Source organism: Miniopterus natalensis, chromosome 2 (genome assembly GCF_054644295.1).
Source record: "Miniopterus natalensis isolate mMinNat1 chromosome 2, mMinNat1.hap1, whole genome shotgun sequence".
In the NCBI taxonomy this organism is placed as follows: domain Eukaryota; kingdom Metazoa; phylum Chordata; class Mammalia; order Chiroptera; family Miniopteridae; genus Miniopterus; species Miniopterus natalensis.
Window position 1 is genome coordinate 106,382,864 of NC_142082.1, and position 22,976 is coordinate 106,405,839.

The following is a 22,976-nucleotide window of genomic DNA, read 5'->3' on the forward strand; positions in this document are numbered from 1 at the left end:
GAAGAGCCCAGGCCAAAATAACCCTGAGATGTTAATGGAAGTTTTTAAAATATGAAATGGGCCTCCCTGACTTGCTCTGGCTCTGCTTAGTCTGCCATGAGGCCCAAGCTCCTTTATGTTGCCTTCCAGCCTGGCTGTGGCCTGGGAGCTGGGGTGTGAGAAAAGAGAGTGAACCATGTTGAGGGTGCACGGGCGGGGGGAGCCTCAGAGGGTCAGTTACCACCTTTTACTACATATTTTGGTTTAGCATAGTGGTTCTTAAGCCTCAAGGTTTTAACATCTAGTTAAGCACTATCTACCCAGGTTCTGTCCCTTATGATTTTCAAGGACTCCAAGAGGACTAATCCAGTAGTTCGCGCTCCTGTGCAGTCTTGGGGCAGGAAGGTTAGGAAGGGGGAATGGTCTGAGAGGAAAGGAGGGTGACAGGCAGGTGAGGGCTAGGAATTAGACAAAGATTTTTAAAAGAGTCTAAATGCAATTTCTAGGGTATTAAGGCATGCTCAGGACAAATTACATCAATGTAAGATAAAAATAGGATCTTAAAAATGTTCTGATTTTACTTTTGGTCAGTCTTATGTATTGAATACACAGATATAAATTTAAATAGTAATAATTTCATATGTTTTTTTAAAAAGTTTAAAGACTAGTCCTGGCCAGTGTGGCTCAGTTGGTTAGAGTGTCATCTCATGCAACAAAGGGCCGTGGGTTCGATTCCAGGTCAGGGCATGTACCCAGGTTGTGGGTTCCATCCCCTTTGGGGCACACACAGGAGGCAACCAATCGATTTCTCTTTCATATTGATGTTTCTCTCTTTCCCCCTCTCTCTCTCTCTCTCGAATCAATGAAAAGCATTTCCTCAGGTGAGGATTAAAAAAAAGAAATTACTTGCCTGGCCAGTGTGGCTCAGTTGGTTGAGCTTCATCCCATATACCAGGAGGTCACCCATTTGAATGCCAGTCAGGGCACATGCCCAGGTTTCGGGCTCCATCCCCAGTAGGGGGCGTGCAGGAGGCAGCCGATGGATGATGTTTCTCTCTCATCTGTTTCTATCTCTCTCTCTCCCTCTCTCTTCCTCTCTCTCTCAAAATCAATAAAAACATTTTTAAAAACAAACAAAAAAAGTTTAAAGACTATATAATTAAAGCCTCTTTCCACATCTGTCCCCTAGTTTCCTTTGCCCTGTCCTCCCCTTATAGTTAACCACTTTTAGTTTGTTTCCAGTGTATCATTCCAGTTTCTTTATGCAAAAATAAAAATGTACTTGTAATTTCCCACCCTTTGTGCACAAAAGGTAGCATACTATATACTCAGTTCAGTAGCTTGCTTTTTTCAGTTGATATATCCTGGAGATAGTCCCATGTCAGTAACTACAGTCCTTGTTCATACTTGTTTATGCTCCACAGTATTTCATTGTGGGAAGTACCGCAGTGGGGTTTTTTGGTTTTTTATTGATTGATTTTAGAGAGAGAGGAAAGGAGAAACATCAATTTTGTTGTTCCACTTATTTATGCATTCATTGGTTCTTTTAAAAATATATATCTACATGTTTATTGCTACTTTTTTGTTGTTTTTTAATCCACACCTAGGGAGACTATGTTTCCATTGATTCTAGATTTGGGGGGGGAGGGGAGAGAGAGAGAGAAACATTGATGTGAGAGAGAAACATCTATCAGTTGTCTCCTGAGTGCACCCTGGCCGGAGGCTGAACCTGCATCCTAGGTATGTGCCCTGATCGGGAATCGAACTGGCAACCTTTTGGTGTATGGGACAATGCTCCAATGGAGCCACACTGGCCAGGGCTCACTGGTTAATTGTAGTATGTGCCCCGACTGGGGACTGAACCTGTAACAGCATATCAGGACCATGCCCTAACCAACTGAGCTATCTGGCCAGGGTGTACCATTGTTTTTAACTAGTCCCCTATACACGGACAATGTGCACATTAAGAAATTTTATCAGCCCGGCCGGGCGTGGCTCAGCAGTTGAGCATCAGCCTAGGATCCAGGTGATCGGGGTTCGATTCCTGGTCAGGACACATGCCCGGGTTGCGGGCTCAATCAATGACTCTCTCATCATTGGTCCTTCTATCTCTCTCTCTCCCTCTCCTTTCCTCTCTCTGAAATCAATAAAGATATATTTAAAAAAAAAATTTATCAACTTGTTTGAGTATATACAGTGTTCCAGGGATCCGTGTTATTTTAATCTTTTTCATTCTTCATACTGAATAACTCCCACATTACACTTTTACACTTGGATTCTCCCACAGTTTGAAATTCTTTCCTTAGCTCTGCAAGTGTTATCTAACTACCTGCTCAACATCTCCTTTTAGATGCTCCACAGCTGTGCTGTCCAACACCATATCCAGTCATGTGCAGCTATTTAAACTTAGATGAATTAAAATACAATTCAGTTCTTCAGTCAGACTAGCTAAATTCAAGTTCTCAATAGGCACATGTGGCTAGTGACTACCATATTGGACAAGCAGAAAAAGAACATTTTATCTTTGTTGAAAGGTCTGTTGGAGAGCGTTGGTCCACAGAAATCTAAACTTTAGGTTTTCAAAACTTAACTATCTTCTTACCAATTCTCCTCCCATGTGGAAGTTATTTGTCTAGTTCCCTGATTAGACTGTTAGCTTGAGGGGCAGGAATTGTGACATTTCTCTATCCCTAGTGCCTACCTAAGCACAGTGCCAAGGACATCATACATGTTCAATAAATATGGAATGAAAAACTGAGGCTCATAATATAAGTGTTCCCAAGGTCATAATTAATATGTGGCCAAACTGTTATTTGAACCGAGATTGTAATTCCACAGTAAGGTCATAGTACATGACTATGTTAAGTTTCATTTTAAAAATACTGTATCAGAGTTACTGAAAACGAAGATTTTAACTGAAATTTAAGGCTGGAGGAAGCCTTTCCTTCCTTTTGATTTTTTAAAGGAAGATCCTATATATCTGATCCAAAAGATCCCCTGGGAACCTCAGAAAAGCTCTGAGAATTGTGTGGAGAAGGCTTCAACCACTGGGCTCTGGAAACCAATTGTTTTGTTTCAGTTGGAACTGTATTAGTTTGCTGGGGCTGCCATAACAAAATACCACAGATTGGGTGGCTTTAACAGAAATTTATTTCTCACAGTTCTGTAGGCTAGAAGTCCAAGATCAAGATGCTGGCAGCTTTGGTTTCTTCTGAGGCCTCTCTCCTGGGCTTGTAGATGGTCTTCCTCTCCCTGTGTCTTTACATGGTCCTTCCTCTGTGAGCTGTCTGTGTCTTAATTTCCTCTTCAGATAAGGACACCAGTCAGATTGAATTAGGGCCCACCCTAAAGATCTGATTTTAATTTAATCACCTCTTTAAAGACATTATCTCCAAATCCAGTCACATTCCAAGGTACTGGGCATTAGGACTTCAACATGAATTTGGAAGGGGGAAACAGTTCAGTAGCTTATACTGTTCCCTAGATAGTAGACGCAGAGTCTCTTCTCTTTCACATTTTTCTTTGATGAAGAGACAATAGAACTAATACTATGCTTATCAAATTACAGACTGCTTTTATTCTATAGGGGAAAAAGATTCCAAACAACTTTGATAAAAGCGTGTTTTGTCCTTCAAAACACAAGATGCAGTTCAGTTGTGACAGAGTGAAGAGTCTTCTTAAGGAAAAAAGCAAATGGAAATACTGTCTGGGAGGTTAAACAAGAAAAGGAAGCTGAGTCCCAGCTGACCACAGTAGAGTTAGCATATCACACTTTTGAAGGAGGGGCGGGCATGCTTGGGATGACCTCAAAGCAGATTTGCCTTTTACCTGAAGGCTAACAAACCACCTTTCCTTGACTCTGTCCTAGTCAACTTATTAGCCTATTAAATTCAGTTGTAGGTGTTTTGTTTTTTTCTTAAGATGTGGAAAAGTTACAGAAGGGTTAGAGAGATGGTTCTAGTTAACGCTTTTTCATCTCATTATAAAAGAAAGGCAAGTTTGCTGGGCCAGGGTGGCTCAGTGGTTGAGCATCGACCTAGGATCCAGGAGGCTGCGGTTCAATTCCCCATCTGGGCACATGCCGGGGTTGTGGGTTTGATCCCCAGTAGGGGGCGTGCAGGAGGCAGCCAATCAATGACTCATCATTGATGTTTCTATCACTCTCTCTCTCCCTCTCTTGTCCTCTCTCTGAAATCAATTAAACAAAAAAAGGTGGGGGGCAAGTTTGCCCTGACTGGGTAGCTCAGTTGGTTAGAGCATCATCCCAATACGCAAAGGTTTCAGGTTTGATTCCTGGTCCAGGGCACATACAAAAATCAACCAATGAATGCATAAATCAGTGGAACAACAAATCAATGTTTCTCTCTCTAAAATCAATAAATTAAAAATTTTTTAAAAGCCTGGCGGGGTAGCTCAGTTAGTGAGAGTGTTGTCCCAATGTGCTAAGATTGCGGGTTCGATCCTTGGTCAGGGCACATACAACAGTCAATCAACAAATGCATAAATAAGTGGAACAACAGATCTCTCTCTCTTCCCCGCTCTCTCTAAAAATCAATGAAAAGTAATAAACTTTTTTTTAAAAAGGACAAGTTTGTTATAGAAAATAAAGAATAAAAATGAGAAAATAAAGAAATTTTTTATCTTCAACCTGTCAGAGATAATCACTCTAAAATATTTTTCAAAAACAGAATCATTCTATATACAGTTTTAAAAATTCTCTTTTTCACTTATTATATCATGAACGTGAGTCTGGTTTATTATAAAAACATCTTGTTATTAACAGCTGTAAAGAATTTCATCACATAGATGTGGCTGAATTTTAAAAAATGTTTTTATTGATTTTTTGTTTTTAGAGAGAGAGGGAGAGAGAGAAACATTGATCGGCTGCCTGCTGCACTAGCCCACAACCCGGGCATGTACCCTTACTGGGAATTGAGCCGGAGACCTCTCGGTGCATGGGAGGATGCTCAACCAACTGAGCCACACGGGCCAGGGTATAGATGTAGTTGACTTTGAATAACACAGTATTATATGGATAATTTGTTTAACTATGACCATAGAGGTTGGAAAAACAAAATTTATTAAAGGAATGGAAATTATACCAAAAAACATGGTAAGAGTAATTAATATGATTTTTGGCTTTCATTTTGGAGTACAGACAACACAAATACCCTCTCCACATCAAGAGGGGCTCTGACCACACCCACTTCTTTCAGCATCACTCATCAGCAAGCCCGAGTGAGGATCCATTTGTAGGACTAGGTAGAGTGGTCTGGATCACTAGGAAGTGAGGGGAGTTGTGGACTATAGAGTGTAATTTGAGGGGAACCATACGCATCTCTTCTAGCTGGATCCAGACAGATGAAATATTTCCACCAATAGATTCATTCCTGAGGGTCAATGAATGAGAGTCCTGTCCATTAAATGTAAATACCCCTAGTAAGGGCGGGACATGTGCATAAAATCAGTCTTTCACCCTTCAGAATTTCTACATCTAAGAACTTTCCTTTATGCAGAGAGACCTCAACAGCTTGGGTATTAAACATTGTTACCCCAGTAAATTTAATAAAGTATTATTTTAAAAAAATAAAAGAATAAAGTGATATACCAAATACAAAACACACACACACAAAACAGGTTGGGAGCATGACATTTCTGAAGGCACAGAGCTCTCTAGAAGCCTGTAAGGGTATGGACCAGGAAGCTGAAGTCCTGAGGTCACACCATTGCAGCTGGGATAATTTATGGTCTTGGGATCAGTTAAAATTTGGAGGGAATAAGCCAGTCTGATCTCCAAATTTCCTCTCAGTAGTCCGTGCTGAAGTGACACTCAAAGGTGGTTCTATCTCCACCCCGGGCTCTATTCTGCCTTCCACTCAATCCTCTGAACCTGGCTGGATCCACCTACCAACTCAACCTATTCCTCCTTTTGTTTGAATTACCTCAGTTAATGGTACCACCAATCGTTCAGTTGACAAAACTTAGTGATTTTTGTTTCCTCTCTCACCCTCGCAGCTCCACCCAGTCACCTGTTCTTATTGATTTTGCCTCTGGACTATTTCCTAGACCCTTTCCCACATCCTCAACTTCAGGACCACTGTCTGAGTTTAAGGAACCTGATTCTCCAATACAGCCCCAACACTGGTGCCAGAGGAGTCTTTCTGATATTGGTACTGATTATGTCACCCCTGGGTCTAAAGGGCCCTTTGACACCCAAACTCTTCAGCACCCGATCCAATGATCTTCACAACCTGGCATCCACTTATTGTAATCTATTCTCCCCAGCTCCCGTTCTCCAGCCACACCAGTTTACGAGACTTCTCCTAACCACCCCTTCTGTACCATACCTTTGTGGGTATTCCAGTCTTAATTTGACAAACTCTCACTTATCTTTCAAGAACGAGATCAAATGTTCCCTCTGTAACTTGAATTTCATTGTTCCTTACTTTGGTTTCCCACTGAACTTTGTATAACTGTCTTGTCTTCCCTCCTAGATTATGAACTTCTTGAGCGCAGGGCAGGGACCTACCCCTGCACCCAGCATGGTGCTCAGTCAACAGACACTCAGCAGATGATTGTTATATTAAAGGGTTAGCGCCTATATTCTGTCCTGTGCTGCAATCTTTTCATGTGTATGAGGTGTGGCCAGGTCCTCCTGTGACTCATTATTTAATAAGCATGCCAGAATTTATATATGCAAATGAGACTTTGCTGCCTTCTCCTTATGAGACTGGATACTTCTTCCAGTGACGCTGTCATCGCTGAAAATATCTTTGGAACTTCGGCATTTATAGTACTCTCTTTTCAATATCCTGCGGTAGCATTTTAAATTTTTTCCCGGTATTTTTCTACACATCTGTGCACACACCAAGCTGGTGCTGGATGAAAAGATAAGATAAATGGGACATTTCCTCCGTTTCCAAGGAAGTTTCTGTTTGATGAGGGAGGTAAGATCTGGACAACCACTGAAATTCAAAGTTAAGTTGTAACAGTCCAGAGATGTTGAATTTGATTTTTGGAAAAAGCCCAAAGTCCTTTGCTTTCAACCTGCCAACAAGGTCGATGACAGAGGTCTGTGATGACACACTGCTTTAAGCCAGTGTGTTCTGAAGATTTCCAAACCGGAGCCCAGTGAGTTTCCAGTATCTCTCAAGACACTACATTCCTCTGGTGCGTTTGTTTAAAACTCAGACTCCCACTTTACGGCAGGGCTCTTCCATGTGCAGCCTTCCCAGCGAAATGATGAGCCCTTCGAGGGTAGGTGCTGAGGCCTTACCCTTCATTATTTTCACAGCACCTGGCAGACACATGAGCCCAGTTGGATAAATATTCGCTGCGTTACTCCTCTCCCCGTGTGTACTTTGTGGTGACAGCTCAGCAGATCGGCAGAAGAGAAAGGCTGAAGGGCTAACGCCAGGAGGGACGCGCGGGCACCGGCCGCCGACCTGGGACTGGAGCCCGGGGTTCCTGCTTCCTGGTCCCGGCGGGGGCCGCTGCGCGGAGCAGCCCTTCCTGCGCGCCGCGCCCGCCCTGCCCGGGCCTTTCCTGCCCCGCGCGGAGGGACCTAGCCCGCAGCCGGGGCCGCGGGGGGGCCGGTGGCGAAGCCGGAGCCCAGTCCACCCACAGGACACCCCCGCCCCGGCTCCGAGCAAGGTTTTCAGCTCCTGGGAAAGAGTCGGACACTCCGCCCGGAGGAGCGGGAACTGGGGGCTAGGGCGGGAGGGAGAGTCGCGCAAAGAGATCAAAGGGAGAGTTTGTGCGCCGGGCGCGCCTGGGGCCGGATCCAGAAACTGAGGTCAAAGTTGGAGTCGACCACGCCGCGCCGCCGGCCCCGCGCCCTCCGCCCCTCCCACGCCCCGCCCCGCCCCGCCCCGCCCGGCAGCCCCCTCCCCCGCCCACCCCGGCCCAGTCTCCACCCCGAGGGGCCGGTGGCCGGGCTACCACTCCCTCCAGCTCCCTCCCTCAGCTGCGCGCATCTCATACCAGCCCTCATTCCGCACATTCCAGGCTCCCTCCTTTCCAACTCCAGGCCGGGGTGGGAGGGCCCGCAGCTCCGGCTCGAGCTCCAGCCGCCTGGTACCCAGGTGAGTGCCCGGCCGCCGCGCGTCCCGGCCGCGCCGCGCGCTTCGCTCGCTCCTTTCTTCCCGCCTCGCCCCTTCCCGCGCTAGACCCCCGGGCTCCGGCCGCGCGTCGCGCTCCTGCTGCTTCTCTTCCCGCTCCGTCCCGGGCCCGACCCCTCTCCCGCTTCCCCCCCAGCCCTCCCCGCGCCGGCCCGTTTCCCCGGCTCCCTTCCTCTGGCCGTTGACTCACCACTCCAGGAATAGGGATCTCCAGTGTTTTCCCGGCAGTCCCGTTCTGGGAAAACTCCTCCCTCCTCGCTCCGCTTCGCTCCGCTCCGCGAGCGGCGAACTTGGGGCGCTGGGCCGGCGGGGTTCGCGGCCCCGCCTTCCTCCCCGCCCAGCGGGTCGGCCTGGGGGCGGGAGCCGGGTCTCCACGGGCTGACCCCCTCCCGTCCCTGCAGAGCCTGCGCCGTGCGCCCCGGGACTCGGCGGAGCCACGGCTTCGAGAGTTGGCTCTCGGAACGGACTCCGTGGAACTGGCTTAGCGCAGCCGCCTCGCCTTCCCGCACTCTGGTACCGGTAAGGCCGCGGCGCGGGGAGGTGCGGGGAGGAGCGGGGAGGCGTTAGCCCTTCGCCTGCGGACAGGCACTGGGGTGGTGGGGCGCGTGAGGAGCTCCGACCGGATGGCCTAGGAAGAGAGCGGGGCACATGGAGGCTCCGGGGACTGCAGTCCGGGTGAGATACGAGGGACGTGGGGAAAAGGGAGCCTGGGTTGCCGAAAGGAGCAGAGGCAGAACTGAGAACCCTGGCGATGGAAGAGGCGCAGCATCCATGCCTTTCATCCTGCTGCGCCCTTTTCGGGGTTGCAAGACAGCCCTGGAGATAGGTGTGTTGGTTATTTTAAGTGCGGGGGTGGGGGTGCTGGACTGAGGTCCCTGCTCTGCAAGGCTTAGAAGCTTGATGTGCCCGTGATGGGGACCGGTGGATCTAGGGAGCAGAACTCCCAAACTCCAAAGCAAACATTTCTCGGGAACACGCCCTCTGTGTACAGACGCGTAAAGGGGTTTCTGGTGAGCTCATGTAAAGTAATCTGACTGTCCTGTCTTAGCTTTGAGTGTATGTGAGGGTGGTATCTGTTCACATATGAGTCAACTTGGCCTAGTAGGTATATTTGTTTGAGTATATTTCCACTTAAGAAAAGTACTGTCTGTCTGAAAGTGTGCCTATGAGCACTTGTGTGTCTCTAAGTGTGTATTTTTCTATGAAGATGTTGATTTGGGGCATGACTGTTCTTCCTACCTGTATAACTGTGGGCCAGAGACAGTGTCTCTGGTTGTATGTGTGCAGGATGATCTGACTGAGTTTGTTGGAGCTTGTGGCCCCCAGACTTCGTTTGCCCTGGACTGGGCAGAGCTGGAAGGAAGCTGTCTCTCTGAAGGAGAGTGGGTTCTGTTCTTGCCGGAAACAGTTTAGAGAACAAAGCTGGTAGAAGGCTAAAGGAAGTTGAGATCCTTGTCACTTGTTGATGGGATGCGTTATTGATAATTAGAGTCGGGGATGATTATGGGAATAGACCCCTCCCCAGAAAGAAGAGACTTTGAATCTTGAGACTTGTGTAAACAGCACTTTTAAAGCTGGTCCCAAGGACAAAGAGGAGTGGATATATGCCAGCCAGAACTACTTTCTGCTGGTCCAGTTCTCCTTGGAGTTGCCCATGCAGTCAAATGGATGAATCCTTCATTCTTTAGGACTTGCTAGATCATTCTACACTTTCCTGTGGCAAGGGGAATGACTAGCTCATTTCGTGAAAGCTAAGGTGCCAGCCTGGGAGGGAAGGGCTGCCTCTGATTTGCTAGTTGACCGGTAGGAAGACCCCACTGGGTGTCTCAGTTTTCTCTTTCAGCTTTGCTTTCTGTTTTCTCTCCATTTATGGCTTTACTATCTGAAACATTTTCAAGGAGTGAACTGGGTAGGGGAGAGAGCCACAATGTCCAGGAGATTCACAGAAGTAACAGCATGTAGGAGTGGGATGGGGGCACACAGGCAGACCTGACCTCAGAGTTCTGCATTCCCACAACATGATGATGTGGGCATATTGTTTAGGGTTTCTTAGAAGGAAGGAACAAGACCCTGGTGTGGGGGACTCTGGTCACTGCTTCTCCATGCACCCTGAGGATGCAGATGTGCTGGTGGGACCCTCCTCGCCCTTACGTGCTTAGGCCAGGTGTGTGGCTGGGGCTTAAAGGGTGTCTGGTCTAAAGGCAGCATTGATGGAGTCAAAAGGGTACCTGTTTGAGGGTCAGACATATCGGTGTACAAATCCTGACGGCTACCTCACTACCTTTGAGGCTCTCAGGCTGTTTTCTGATGAGTAATATGGGAGGGGGTTAGTTTATATGGATCCAAAAAGTTTGTTGTGAAATTTCATTGTTTGCAAAGTATGTAGCACAGTGCGTGGCACATCTCAGGACTCAGTAGCCAGTGTTCCCCAAGCTTATTTCAGCACGGAACCTCTTTTTTCTTGGGGACTTCTCTAACACCCTTTAATAAATCCTGCCCTATTCACGCATGGTTATTTAGCAAACATGAATTGAGCGTTTACTATAGGCCAGGCCCTGCACCATGTTCTTTTTGTTTGTTTGTTTTGTTTAAATATGTTTTTATTCATTTTGGAGAAAGAGGAATGGAGAGGGAGAGAGAAAAACATCCATCGGCTGCTGCCTGCAACTCGGGCATGTGCCCTGACTGAGAATCAAACCAGCGACTTCTCGGTGTATAGGAAGACACTCAACCAACTGAGCCACACCAGTCAGGGCTGCACCATGTTCTTCATCCTTAGGAACCAGGGTAGCTAGTGGACCAGGTGAAGGGGGTGTTCAGGGCTTTGTCATAGGGGAGCACAGGGCCTCCAAGTCCTATGTTCTAATTCCAGTTTTGCCTTGACTGCAGGGTGAACTTGCTGAACACTATCAGACACTCGAATGTCAGCATCTCGTTCCTTCATATTAAAGATGGGGAAACTGAGGCCCCTAGAGGGACAGTAACTTGCTTAAGATCATGCAACCAGTGAGTTGCAGACCTGGGACTAGAATCCACTGTTTTCACTTTGCATTCTGTCTCCTGCTCTGTGGATCCCAAGGTCCAGACCCCCTGGCCACCTTCATCTAACAGAGGTGGAGGCCAGAACAGTTTGACTTGGGAGATGTCTGTCATCTTGTGGCTCAGATAAGGTTGTTAGGAAGCAGAAATACTCCCCTTCATATAAGCAAAAAGCACAGAACTGTGGAATCTGAGAATGCCAACCCTGGAAGGGGTCCTTAAGAGGTCTTTAAAATGCACCTTCTTTTCTCCTCCCTGGTCAGTACATACCTCAGCCAGGTGGAGAAGGGTCTCTATCTTTATAAGATCTCCTGGGATACCGATTATCACAGTCTCCTGTGGTTTCCATTCTAGAGTCTTTGCTGGTGACTGTCACAGAACAATACCTGTTGCCTAACCTGTGGCTTCTCCCCTCTCTGGGTAGAGGTGGAGGACATGGGTCACTACTTCCCTCCACTGATTTTCCTGTAGTCGAGGTCAGTCCCAGGAAATTCAGGGCTTATAAGGGTGGCCCTACCTTGCCAGTCTTCCTTTGCCCCCCATGACCCTTTGTTGGCAGGGATTGGGACGAGAGCTCCCTTTAAAGCTCTGAAATTAGAGCTGAACAGCTGCTCTCCAGTCCCCTCTCCCTCCCCCCAGGGCTTTAACCGCTCGGGGGCCCAGGTGGAGGTGGGGGCAGGGCTTCGTCCAGGGGCAGCACTGTCTCCAACTCCATGTTTTAATTCCAGCTTTGCCTTGACCTCTTCTGAAATGACGCTTCTTCTCTTGCTTTTGGGTTTTGCATTTCAATATTGGGGAGAACCTAATCACCTGTGTGATGTGGTCTTGGAACCTTCAGCTGGTAGCAACTGGATCTTTGGAAACATTTCACTAGAACTCCAGTCCCTAAGATCTGTGCCCACACCTTCTGCCTTTATACTGGCAGGCGGGTGGAAAGGCGGGAGGATGGGCCTGGCTCCCCGTGGTGTGGCCAGCTCCAGGGTGGTGCTGAGGGTAGGCCGGCCCTCATGGGTGGGAACTCAGCTTCCTTTGACCCAAACTTCATGGGAACAATAGGCTTCAGAGGAGTCACCGGGGCAGGAAATGGGAGCTGTGCTAAGGCTGGATGACCCTCCTGGGGGATGGGATTGCATATCCGGCCGAAAGGAAGGGCAGGGTGTTGGGGGCAGTGCAAAGGGCACTGGGGCGGGGCTGATGAAACATAGGGTGGGCCTCTGCTCTGGAGGGGGCTGTTGACTCAGTGAAACCTGAGCTGCTTAGAGCCCTTTATTTTGCCCAGGAGCATTCTGCTTTGTGTCTTACTAGCAAAGGCGAAGTGTGTGATACCTGCCAGCCTCCACTGCCGTCTAGCTCGCCCCTGCCAGAGCCAGGTCTTCCCCTTCTCTTCAAGCCCCCTGAGATGTCTGCATGAATCTTCCTGGCCCAGATAAAAGGCTAGTTTTGTTTCTTCCTGGATGATCTCCATCTTGGCATTGAGCCTTGAGCAATAGTTGACTGGGGAGGCAATTTGTGCAGTGGGCAGAACTCTGGGTGGGGAGGCAACAGGCATGGATCAGCTGGACAGCATAAAGGGGTTTTTTTTGTGTGTGTGGTTTTTTTGCTACAAGCAGAGCAAGGAGACACAAGACAAGCAGGGGGATTCCTCCTTGAAGGAGGTGGTAGAATGTTCTGGGAGGCAGAGCGCTCTTATCTTGCCTTGGTCTTTGTGAAGGTAGAACCGACTTTGTGAGAGGGTGAAGGAGGGCTGTGGGAGAAAAGAGTCAGACCACACTGAGTTGCTTTTCTTGAGTTCAGATTGCCAGACTCTTACAGGTCAGGTTTTGGGGTCCTGAGAAGCTCCAGGAGTGACCACAGAATCACTCCAGGGTCTGGGAGGAGGTAAGGGTGGCACAAATGCTGTCTTGATTTATTTTTTCAATGGGCAAGATGGGGATCCTGGAAATGGCAGGCCGGTAGGCTTCTCATTGATCCCCAAATTCCAGGTCAGATATCTGAACAGACAACCTAAGGAGACTTCAAAATGAAGTTGAGATAATAGCCACCAAGTGTTCACTCTATCAAGTTTTGGAAGATAATCTAGTTTGGGTGGAGGAATATTCAGTAAGAACTTTGAGTCTAAGGATTTTCTTGGAGTCTAAGCATTATGATGGATTTGTTTGTGGTTGAAAGATTACCCTGGGCATTGAACGGAGCTCACATCGCCCTGGGGGGAGGTCTCCAGTAACATGTCGCAGAGCTCTCTTTTTGGCCTTTTGCTCTGTTGATTCTGTGGGTGTTTAAGACAGCAAGCACATTGGATGATAGAACCACGATTCGAAATCACCTTAATTGACTAGAATGCAGAGCTTAAGCAGAAATACAAAGTTAAAAACATTATGTCTGTTAAAATTAATACATGCTCATTGTAGAAAACCTTTATAAATAAAGGAAGAACAACAACTTAGGGATGAGCACAGTTAGTATTTTGGTATAGACTCTTCAGATTTGTGTTCATGCAAAACTACATATTTTAACATAATTGCAATTATGCTCTATCCTGTTTTTTTCCTACTGAATACTATATAGTGAGCAATATCCCATGTCATAAAAAATCATTTAAACCATAATAAGGGTCTGAATAATAGTACATTTTATGAATGCCCCTTAATTTATTTAACTGTAACCCTACTAGACTTTTAAAGGTTGTTTTTGCCGGGCCTGTGTGGCTCAGTGGTTGAACGTCAACCCTTGAACCAAGAGGTCCCCGGTTCAATTCCCGGTCAGGGCGCATGCCTGGGTTGCGGGCTCTAATCCTCAGTAGGGGGCGTGTAGGAGGCAGCCAATTGATGTCTTTCTCTCTCATCAATGTTTCTATGTCTCTATCACTCTCCCTTCTTCTCTCTCTAAAAAGCATAGTTTTAAAAAATATTGTTTTCAATTTTTGCCATTGAAAATTACTTGCACCCTGCTGGGCGTGGCTCAGCAGTTGAGCATTGGCCTAGGATCCAGGAGATCGCAGTTCGATTCCCGATCAGGGCACATACCCCAGTTGTGGGCTCGATCAGTGACTCTCTTATCATTGATGTTTCTATCTCTCTCTCCCTCTCTCTTCCTCTCTCTGAAATCAATAAAGATATATTTTTATTTATTTATTTATTTATTTATTTATTTATTTATTTATTTATTTATTTATTTATTTAAATATATCTTTATTGATTTCAGAGAGAGGAAAGGAGAGGGAGAGAGACAGATAGAAACATCAATGATGAGAGAGTCATTGATCGGCTGCAGCCCGCAACCCAGGCATGTGCCCCAACCGGGAATCGAACCCTGATCGCCTGGATCCTAGGTCGACGCTTAACCACTGAGCCACGCCCAGCCGCGCTAAAGATATATTTTTTTTAAAAAAAGTTAAAAAAAATTACTTGCTATCTAGCAATGTGAACACGTATACTTTCCTCAAGATGAAATCGAATAGATTGAAGTGTAAAATCCTGCATTTAAGTTCAGAACATCAATTACATAAGTATAGAATAGGAACTGACAGTTCTTATGGGGAAAAGTATTTGGGCTTTTGTTTGACAAAGGAAGGGGAAAGGAAATGAGCACTTAAATAAAGTGCCTACTAAGTACCAGGTGTTACTCTAGACATTTTTGCCTACATTGTCTCCTTTAATCTTTATAGCAGCCCTGTGAGGTAGGGTTTGTTTTGCTTTTTAACCTCTACTGTACAGAAGAGGAGAAAAGTTGCACAGAGATTAGTGCTTGGGTTGGAGTTTGAACCCAGGCCGATCTGACTCTTTGCACCGCCCCATTAAACCCTGAGTCTGTGGGCCCAGTGGTGTATTGGCGTCTGTGTCAAGGAAAACCTTAGTCCACTAAGCTCTGCGATACTCAAGCCACCTTGGGAGTCACCTCTGGTCTTGGAGGGTAGATACACCCTGATCTGTTAAGTATGGAGCTTGCCGATGTTGTGAGTATCTTAGCAGAGGGCAGGTGAAGATTGGAACCTGCCCTGTCATCAGGGAGTATCATCTCTCACTTGCAGAAGGCAGGCCCTCTTTGCAGCAATAGTAAGTCAGGTCCATCTGCTCTGAAGTCAGTTTCACTACATAGCACCACCTAGAACTACACAGAATTTCATTAGCTAGAACTTGTTAGGGATGCTTTGGAGGAGGTCTCTGCACTGGGTGGGAAATTGGACCAAACGACCTCTAGAGCCTCTGCTTCCTCCATGTGGTCCTGGGCCTCCGTTTCTCCACATGCAGCAGATGGGGATTGCACTGAATGGGAAGTATATTCCCACTTCGACATTCTGGGATTCCTGCTGGAGGCAAGTTTGAGAGATGTGGAGTGGGGTGGGGCAACGTCCAAGCAGATAGAGGAGATAGAAAGGGGAAAGGTGGGACTTACTGCCTGGCTTCCCATCATCTTTGTACCAGCCAAATGAACAGGTGTTAGGGACAGGCTACACCCCGAGGCTAGGGAGGAGAAGATGACCGCAGCATGGGGTGGTGGCTACAAGTACAGACTCCAGAGCTGTGCTGTCCAGTAGAGATATAACATAAGCCAGATATATAATTTTAAGTCATCTAGGGGCCACATTTAAGAAGTAAAGAAAGTGGTAAAATGAATTTTAGTAATATATTTTATTAAACTACTATGTCTAAAATATTGTTTAAACATATAATCAATACTTTTAAGCAGTTGAGATAGTTTACTTTTTTTTTTCCATACAAAGTGTTAGAAATCAGCATGTATTCTTTTCCACTTAGCAGTACATCTCAGTGTGGACTAGCCACTTTTCAAGTGCTCAGTAGCCACATGTGGCTAGTGGCTAGAGCTTGGACAGGATAGCTTTATAACCAGCCTACCTGGGTTTGAATCCCTTTTCTGCCACTTATCAGATATGTGGCCTTGAGCAAGTTATCTAACTACAATGTGTCTTATTTTCCCCTCTGCAAAATGTGGTTGATAATGAAGATTAAATTGGTCTGTGTTTATAAAGTGCTTAGTTTTTTGCCTGGCAAATACCAATCACTGTATAAGTGTTTATCAAATAAACCACTTATAGATGGTCCTAAAACCTGGACAAGCTCAAATTCTATGAGGAGAGTCTAGTGATGTGGTTGGAAAAACCCAGTCACAGAGTGGTCCTGTGCAGTTATTGGTGTACTACACCTGTGCCCAGGAGTTCTCCATAATGAACTTGACTTCAGAGCAGATGGATCTGACCTGCTATTGCAACAAAGAGGGCCTTCTGAAAGTGAGAAATAACACACCCTGATGACCAGAGGTTCCAGTCCTTCAACAAGTGTGTTCTGAACACTGTCTGCTTGGGGCTTGGAACTGTGCTGGGTGGCATGGTGGAAGCATAAGCATCCTCAGAAATGCTCCATTGTAAATTGCATGACCTCATGTTGGGATGGGAGCAGAAGTCACTTTCAGCACTTGAAGGTTTAAGCAATAGTGGTGCTGCTTGTGCAGGAGAAGTAAAGCTGTATCAGTGGTTTCTGATACCCTCCTCAGAACACTGCCAACCCAGCACTGCCAGCCCAAGGCTCTTGGCATCAACCCCCTCTGCTTGCACCTGGCCTCAGCTAATCCATAGTGGCCTCAGAGCACCCACTGTGTGCTTGGACTGTGCCAGGTACAGTGGGGAGAATGTGGATGGAAGACTTGTCCTTGTCCTCAAGGAGCTTGTGATCTAGCAGGGAGACAGACTGAATAGCAAACACTGACCACCTGTAAGATGAAAGAACAGCTAATTAGAAGCACAAACCAGGGGGTGCCTGGTAAAGATGATTCATTCTCATGCAGCTGAGAGGGGTCAGGGAAGGCCTCACAGAGGAGGTGGTACTTGAGCAGGCTTTGTGGGGTAGGTAGGGTTTTCGTTGCTCTGTGTGTAAATAAGAGAGGGAGGAAGGAAGAGAGTGATAAATGTCTGTGGGAAGACAGAAAAAATAGTGATTTCAGGGCTATAGTCATGAAATAATTAAAGGAGAAGCGATAATTGGCCTTTATGGAAAAGGTAAATTTGAGGTGGGCCCTCTGGCAGAATAAGGAGAATTTTTAAAAATTTATTTTTAGACTGGCCTGCATGGTGCAGTGGTTGAGTGTCGACCTATGAACCAGGAGGTCACGGTTTGATTCCTGGTCAGGGCACTTGCCTGGGTTGTGGGCTTGATCCCCAGTAGGGGGCGTGCAGGAGGCAGCCGATCAATGACTCTCTCTCATCATTGATGTTTCTATCTTTCTCTCCCTCTCTCTCTCTGAAATCAATAAAAACATACTAAAATAAATAAAGAAAATTTTATTTTTAAATTTACATACAGCATAATTTACTTTTTATGGTATACAGTTCTGTGGATTTTGACAAATGAACAGAGTTGGGTATTTACCACCACAGTCAAGATACAGAACTTCCGTTTCCCCAAACAGTGCCCTCGTGTGCTGCTTCTCTATGATGCCTCCCCTATGCCCATCGCCCAACAGCGCCAATCTGCTCTCCACTCCTATAATTGTGCCTTTTCAAGAATGTCAGATGTGCCCGCCTGGGGGGGGTGGCTCAGCGGTTGAGCATCGACCTAGGATCCAGGAGATTGCAGTTCAATTCCTGGTCAGGGCACATGCCGGGGTTGCAGGATCGATCCCTGGTTGGGGGCTTGCAAGAGGCAGCCGATCAGTCACTCTCATCATTGATGTTTCTGTCTCTCTCTCTCCCTCTCCCTTCCTCTCTCTGAAATCAATAAAGATATATTATAAATAAATAAAAAGAATGTCAGATGGGCTCCTACGGTATGTGGCTTTTAGGTCTGCTTCTTTCAGTCAACATAATGTTTTGAGATCCATCCAAGTTGTGTGTATCAAGAGTTCAACCTTTTTTGTGCTTAGTATTTCACTGTATAGACGGATGTACCACAGTGTGTTCATCCATTCACTGGTTGAAGGACTTTTAAGTTGTTTCTGGCCTTTATTGATTATAAGTAAAGCTGCTGTCAACATTCGTGTCCTGGTTTTTGTGTGAACACAGGCTTTCATTTCTCTTGGAGTGGGAACACCTGGGAGTGGGATTGCAGGGGCCATATGGCACATGTGTGTTTAATGTTTTAAGAAGCCAACAAACTGTTCCCAAAGTCTACCATTTTGCATTCCTACCAGCAAGACATGAGCGTTCCTTTGCTCCATATCTTCAACAGCACTTGGTATGTCAGGATTCTTTTTGTTTTTGCCATTTGATAGGTGTGTAATAGAATCTCATGGTGGTTTTAATTTGCATTTCTTTACTCACCAGTGATGTTGAACATCTTTTCCATTGTTTGTTTGCCGTTCATATAACACCTTTGGTAAAGTGTCAATCCAAACCTTTTGCCTGTGTTTTCTTTTGAGAGTTCTTTAATATTTTGCATGTACCCAGCTGGGCGTGGCTCAGTGGTTGAACATTGACCTAGGATCCAGGAGATTGTGGTTCAATTCCCGGTCAGGGAACATGCTGGGGTGTGGGCTCGATCCCCAGTCAGGGGCGTGTATGAGGCACCCGATCAATGACTCTCTCATCATTGATGTTTCACTCTCCCTTCCTCTCAATGAAATTAATAAAGATATTTAAAATATATATATTTTGCATGTAAGTCAGATGTGTGATTTACAGATTTCGTTTACAAGTTTTTGGAGAAAATTGCCCAAAGAAGATGATGGGTGTGAGGGACTCTGAGGGCGAGGTTTAGAGCTTGGTTTCCTGAGCCTTGGACGAAGCAGGATCCAGGTGAAATGGGGAGCTGGGGGGCTAACACCTGGAGAATGACCTATGAAAAAGATAGGAACAGGGCCTCCTGCGAAGTCTGTTCCTGGCTTAGCACCCACTGTAGAGCACACTTAAGAATAGGAGTCACTGGTGACGATTTGGTTGGCTGGGCACCTCCCTGACTGGCCGGCTGTGCCTGGTCTGTTTCACATGGCTGGCTGGGTCAGACTGAGCTGGTCCCATACAGAACAACAAATGCTTCTGCCCAGCCTGGGTATCAGCCACTTACATGGCCTTGTTTCCAAACTGGATGACCATGCATCCTGGAATGGGAGGTGGGGCAATAGTTAGGCACGCAGGGGTAAGCCACTGGGTGGGAGTGTGGTTGGTGCAAGAGAGAATCAGTGGGGAGTATTTTCTGGGTCAAGGTGGGTCCTGTGTGATGGTGACCTCAGCCAAGGGTCTGAGGGCTTTGGGCCATTGGAACTTCTAGAGCCATCTCAGTCCTCATGTCTGTCTCTGTCTGGGCAGAGTGGCTCTGAGATGGAGGAACATTTCTGTGAAAAATGACCAGGAGCAGGATGGGTGCTGCTTCCTGCCTCTTGCTCATGCTCAGTCAAGCCTTTCCCACTCGTGTGTCCTGGGAGCTGTGGCACTGTCAGATGCTGGAGTCTGCATTGTGTCCTGGGACGGCCTTTTCCAGAGATGATTAAGGCCTAGAGGTGGAGAGTGGGGCAGAGCTGAAGGGTCCTGTTTTTCTGGAGCAGCTAATGCTGGCTGCCCCAGAGCTCTGTGGGCTCCCCTGATGCTGTGGGCACTGGAGGGCTGCTCCCCAGCACTGAGCCCCTGCCTGGCTCCTCCCGAGGCAGGGCGTGTACCCAGAGTCCCCAACTGGAGTGCCTTGTGCTGCATGGGGACCAGGTGTGGGCGCACCTTCTGGTCCTAGCAGGGTGGGGCATGGTCTTGTCTCTCTTTGGGTGAGCAGCTGATTGGGCAAATCCGCCCCAAGCCTGGGAAAACAGCATTTGGTGAGCAGCACATCGTGCGTGTATGTACGAGCTCTGGTTCTGTCAATTCCCCTTGGGATCGCCATTTGACGGGAGTCAGTGGCAAGTCCTGTCAGGCAAAGACTCAGTTATCTATTCTGAGATCTGAATTTTCATAGGACAGGCCTACTTAAAGTACTTTCATGAGTTTTGTTTTATTTTAAAATCCTGAAGAAGGGCCCCGAGCGGAAAAAACTTGCAAGACTTACTCTCCCCACGTTTTTCTTTTAAATTAATAGCCTTTATTTAGCTATTTTTTTTTTTAGTAGTTTTGGGTTTACAGAAAAACTAAGTAGAAAGTATAGAGAGTTCCTTCCCTTCTCCCCATTGCTCCTGTCGTTAACATCTTACACTAAAGTCCATAGTTTACATCAGGGTTCACTCTTTGCGTTGCTCATTCTGTGTGGGTGTTAACAAATGTGTGATGGCATGTATCCGCCCTCACAGCATCACACAGGGTAGTTTCCCTGTCCTCAGATCCCCTGTGCTCCGCCTGTTCATCCCTCCTTTTCCTCAATTCCAATCATAGATCTTTTCCCTGTCTCCATATTTTGTCCAGATTGTCGTATGGTTGCAGTCATCCAGTATGTACCCTTTTCACATTGATTTTTACTTAGCCTTTGGGGTTCAATATGCCTTTCAGGTTTCTCCAGGTCTTTTCACGGCTTGATAGCTCATTTCTTATTGTCGCTGAATATTCTACTTACGCCACCATTTCTCTTTGTAAGTACGGATTCTGAGATCCAGAGAAGGGAAGTGACTAGTTCAAGAGGCACCGTGAATTTGTGGCAAGGCTGAGCTTGGAGCCTAATTTGCCTTCCTTCCCAGAGCCTATTCGGAGGGGCTTCTGTGACAGGCACTGTGCTGGGGCCTAAGCCTGTTTCATCACAGCGCCATCGGCCCCTTTAATGGCTTCAGGGCAGGCCGCAGGGTGGGGTGGGAGTAGAGGTCCGTGGACACCCACGTGTTGTGACCCACTTCCTGGATGTGTTAGGGCTAGGCCCACAGACACCCACGTCCCTGGCTGCTTAGAAGGAGTGGCTGGGGGCAGCGTCCCTGGTGCCAGTTTCTGGAGAGCTGAGGAGATAGGATGCTGGCCCCTCGGGGTGTAGGGCTGGGCAGTGGATGGAGACTCTGCTACCCCAAAGGCTTAGGGCCTATCCTATATCCATTCAGGAATCTTATCTCCCTCCTTTCATCTTCATCTCTGAGCCACCCATGGCCCCTCCCTGTTGAGATACCTCCCACTGGCCTCCTTTCCTTTCCACCTATTTACTTACCTCTCTTGCTGCCCCTCATTCCTTCTGCACCCCTCCTCTCTGCTGCTTCCCAAGGGAAGCTCTTCTCACTGAGTCTTGCCTTCTCCATCGCCCCTGCCCCCCAATAACAAATGTTTGAGGAGTCCTTCCAAGAGCCAGCCTCCGTGCCCGTACCTGTGGACGTGATTGAATTTAATCCTCAAGGCAGTCCCGTGAGGAGATAACACTGTTACCTCTGGGATATATTTGGGAGGACACAAGCTCAGAGCCAAGTAGCTTGCCCAGGGACACTGGACACCAGGCCAGCATGAGCAGCATGAGGCCCAGCTGGGATCTGAGCCCAGGCCTGAATCTGCCCCACAGCCCCTCTCCTGTCCAGGCCAGGCCTGCCAGGGCCTGCTCTCTGTCGCTGTGGTTCCCACACGTCTTACACCGGGTAGGACTGAGGGGTGTTCTTTTTGCCTTCTTTTCTGTCACCCCCTTCCCATTCCTATCCTGTCAGGAAATAAGATGTGCTCAATGTCTTCACACTGAGAGGTTGGTGAGAGGTGGTGGGTGGTGCCGACACTGTGTGCCGGGTTCTTTGCATGTGTTGTCTCATCTAACCCTTCATCTCTCTGCATGGCAGGGCTCCTCCCTGTTTGAGAGATGAGGGGACAGAAGCTTTAGGGAGATTAACTAAGTTTTTATTGATTTTTAGGGAGAGAGAGAAACATCGATCTGCCACCTCCCATACATGCCCAGACTGGGGATTGAACCTGCAACCTTTTGGTGTACTGGACAGCGCTCCAATCATCTGGGCCACCCGGTCAGGGCCAAACTTTCTTTACAGTGAACCAGACTCTTGCCCAGCTTCTGAGAGCTTCTCGCAGAGCTTTACACCTGTTAGGAGAGGAAGAGTCACCACTCAGGGTGAAGGAAGCATGCTCTGGTGGTGAGAGTTCAGGCATTGTGACACCTAGCTTGTGTGATTTTATAACTTTTTGAGAATGGCCCTTTTCTGGCTTCCAGCAAGCCCTGGCCAGTCTTCTAAAGTCACACTGGGGTCAGTTTTTTCCAGCTGAGCACATGGCCGAGCCCCAAGGAGCCCATTTCTTTCCTGGGCAGCTTCCTCTACTCTCTCTCCCACCTCCATCCCTCAGGACTGCCTGCCTCTGGCCTGGGAGCTCTCCTATCTTGTCTCTTTTCATCTCTAACTATAAATTGACCATTTTCCCTTGTCTCCTATATTTTGAGCCCACACCTTTCCCCCTGCTATCTCTTGGTGCTCTTTTTAAAAAAATGGTGGTGCCCGGTTGGGCGTGGCTCAGCAGTTGAGCATCGACGTAGGATCCAGGGGATCGGGGTTCGATTCCCTGCCAGGGCACATGCCCGGGTTGCGGGCTAGGCAGCCAGTCAATGACTCTGTCATCATTGATGTTTCTATCTCTCTCTCTCCCCCTCCTTTCCTCTCTCTGAAATCAATAAAGATATGTTTTTAAAAAAATAAAAAATAAAAAAAATTAAATAAATAAATAAAAATTGTGGTGAAATATACATAACAGAAAATTTACTATTTTAACCACTTTTAAGTGTACAGTTCAGCTTCATTAAGTACATTGACAGTGTTGTGCTATCACCTTTCATCTTCAGAACTTTTCATCATCCCAAACAGAAATTCTGTACCCATTAAACAATAACTCCCCATTCTCCTTTCCCCAGCCCCTGGTAACCTGTATTTTATTTTCTGTCTCTATGAATTTGCCTGTTTTAGGTATTTCATATAAATGGAATCCTACAATATTTGTTCTTCTGTGTCTGGCTTGTTTTA

The 22,976-nt window shown here is 47.1% G+C and overlaps 1 protein-coding gene across 1 annotated transcript in view; it reads right to left on the reverse strand.

Annotated features, from left to right (window-relative positions):
• FOXM1 (forkhead box M1) overlaps positions 1 to 8,316 on the reverse strand; it is a 114,034-nt gene extending 105,718 nt beyond the window's left edge. The window contains exon 1 of the mRNA XM_087814478.1: positions 8,290 to 8,316. The gene's annotated coding sequence lies outside the window, so the exon portion shown is untranslated. The remainder of the gene's footprint in view (positions 1 to 8,289) is intronic.
• Between the last annotated feature and the right edge of the window lie 14,660 nt (positions 8,317 to 22,976).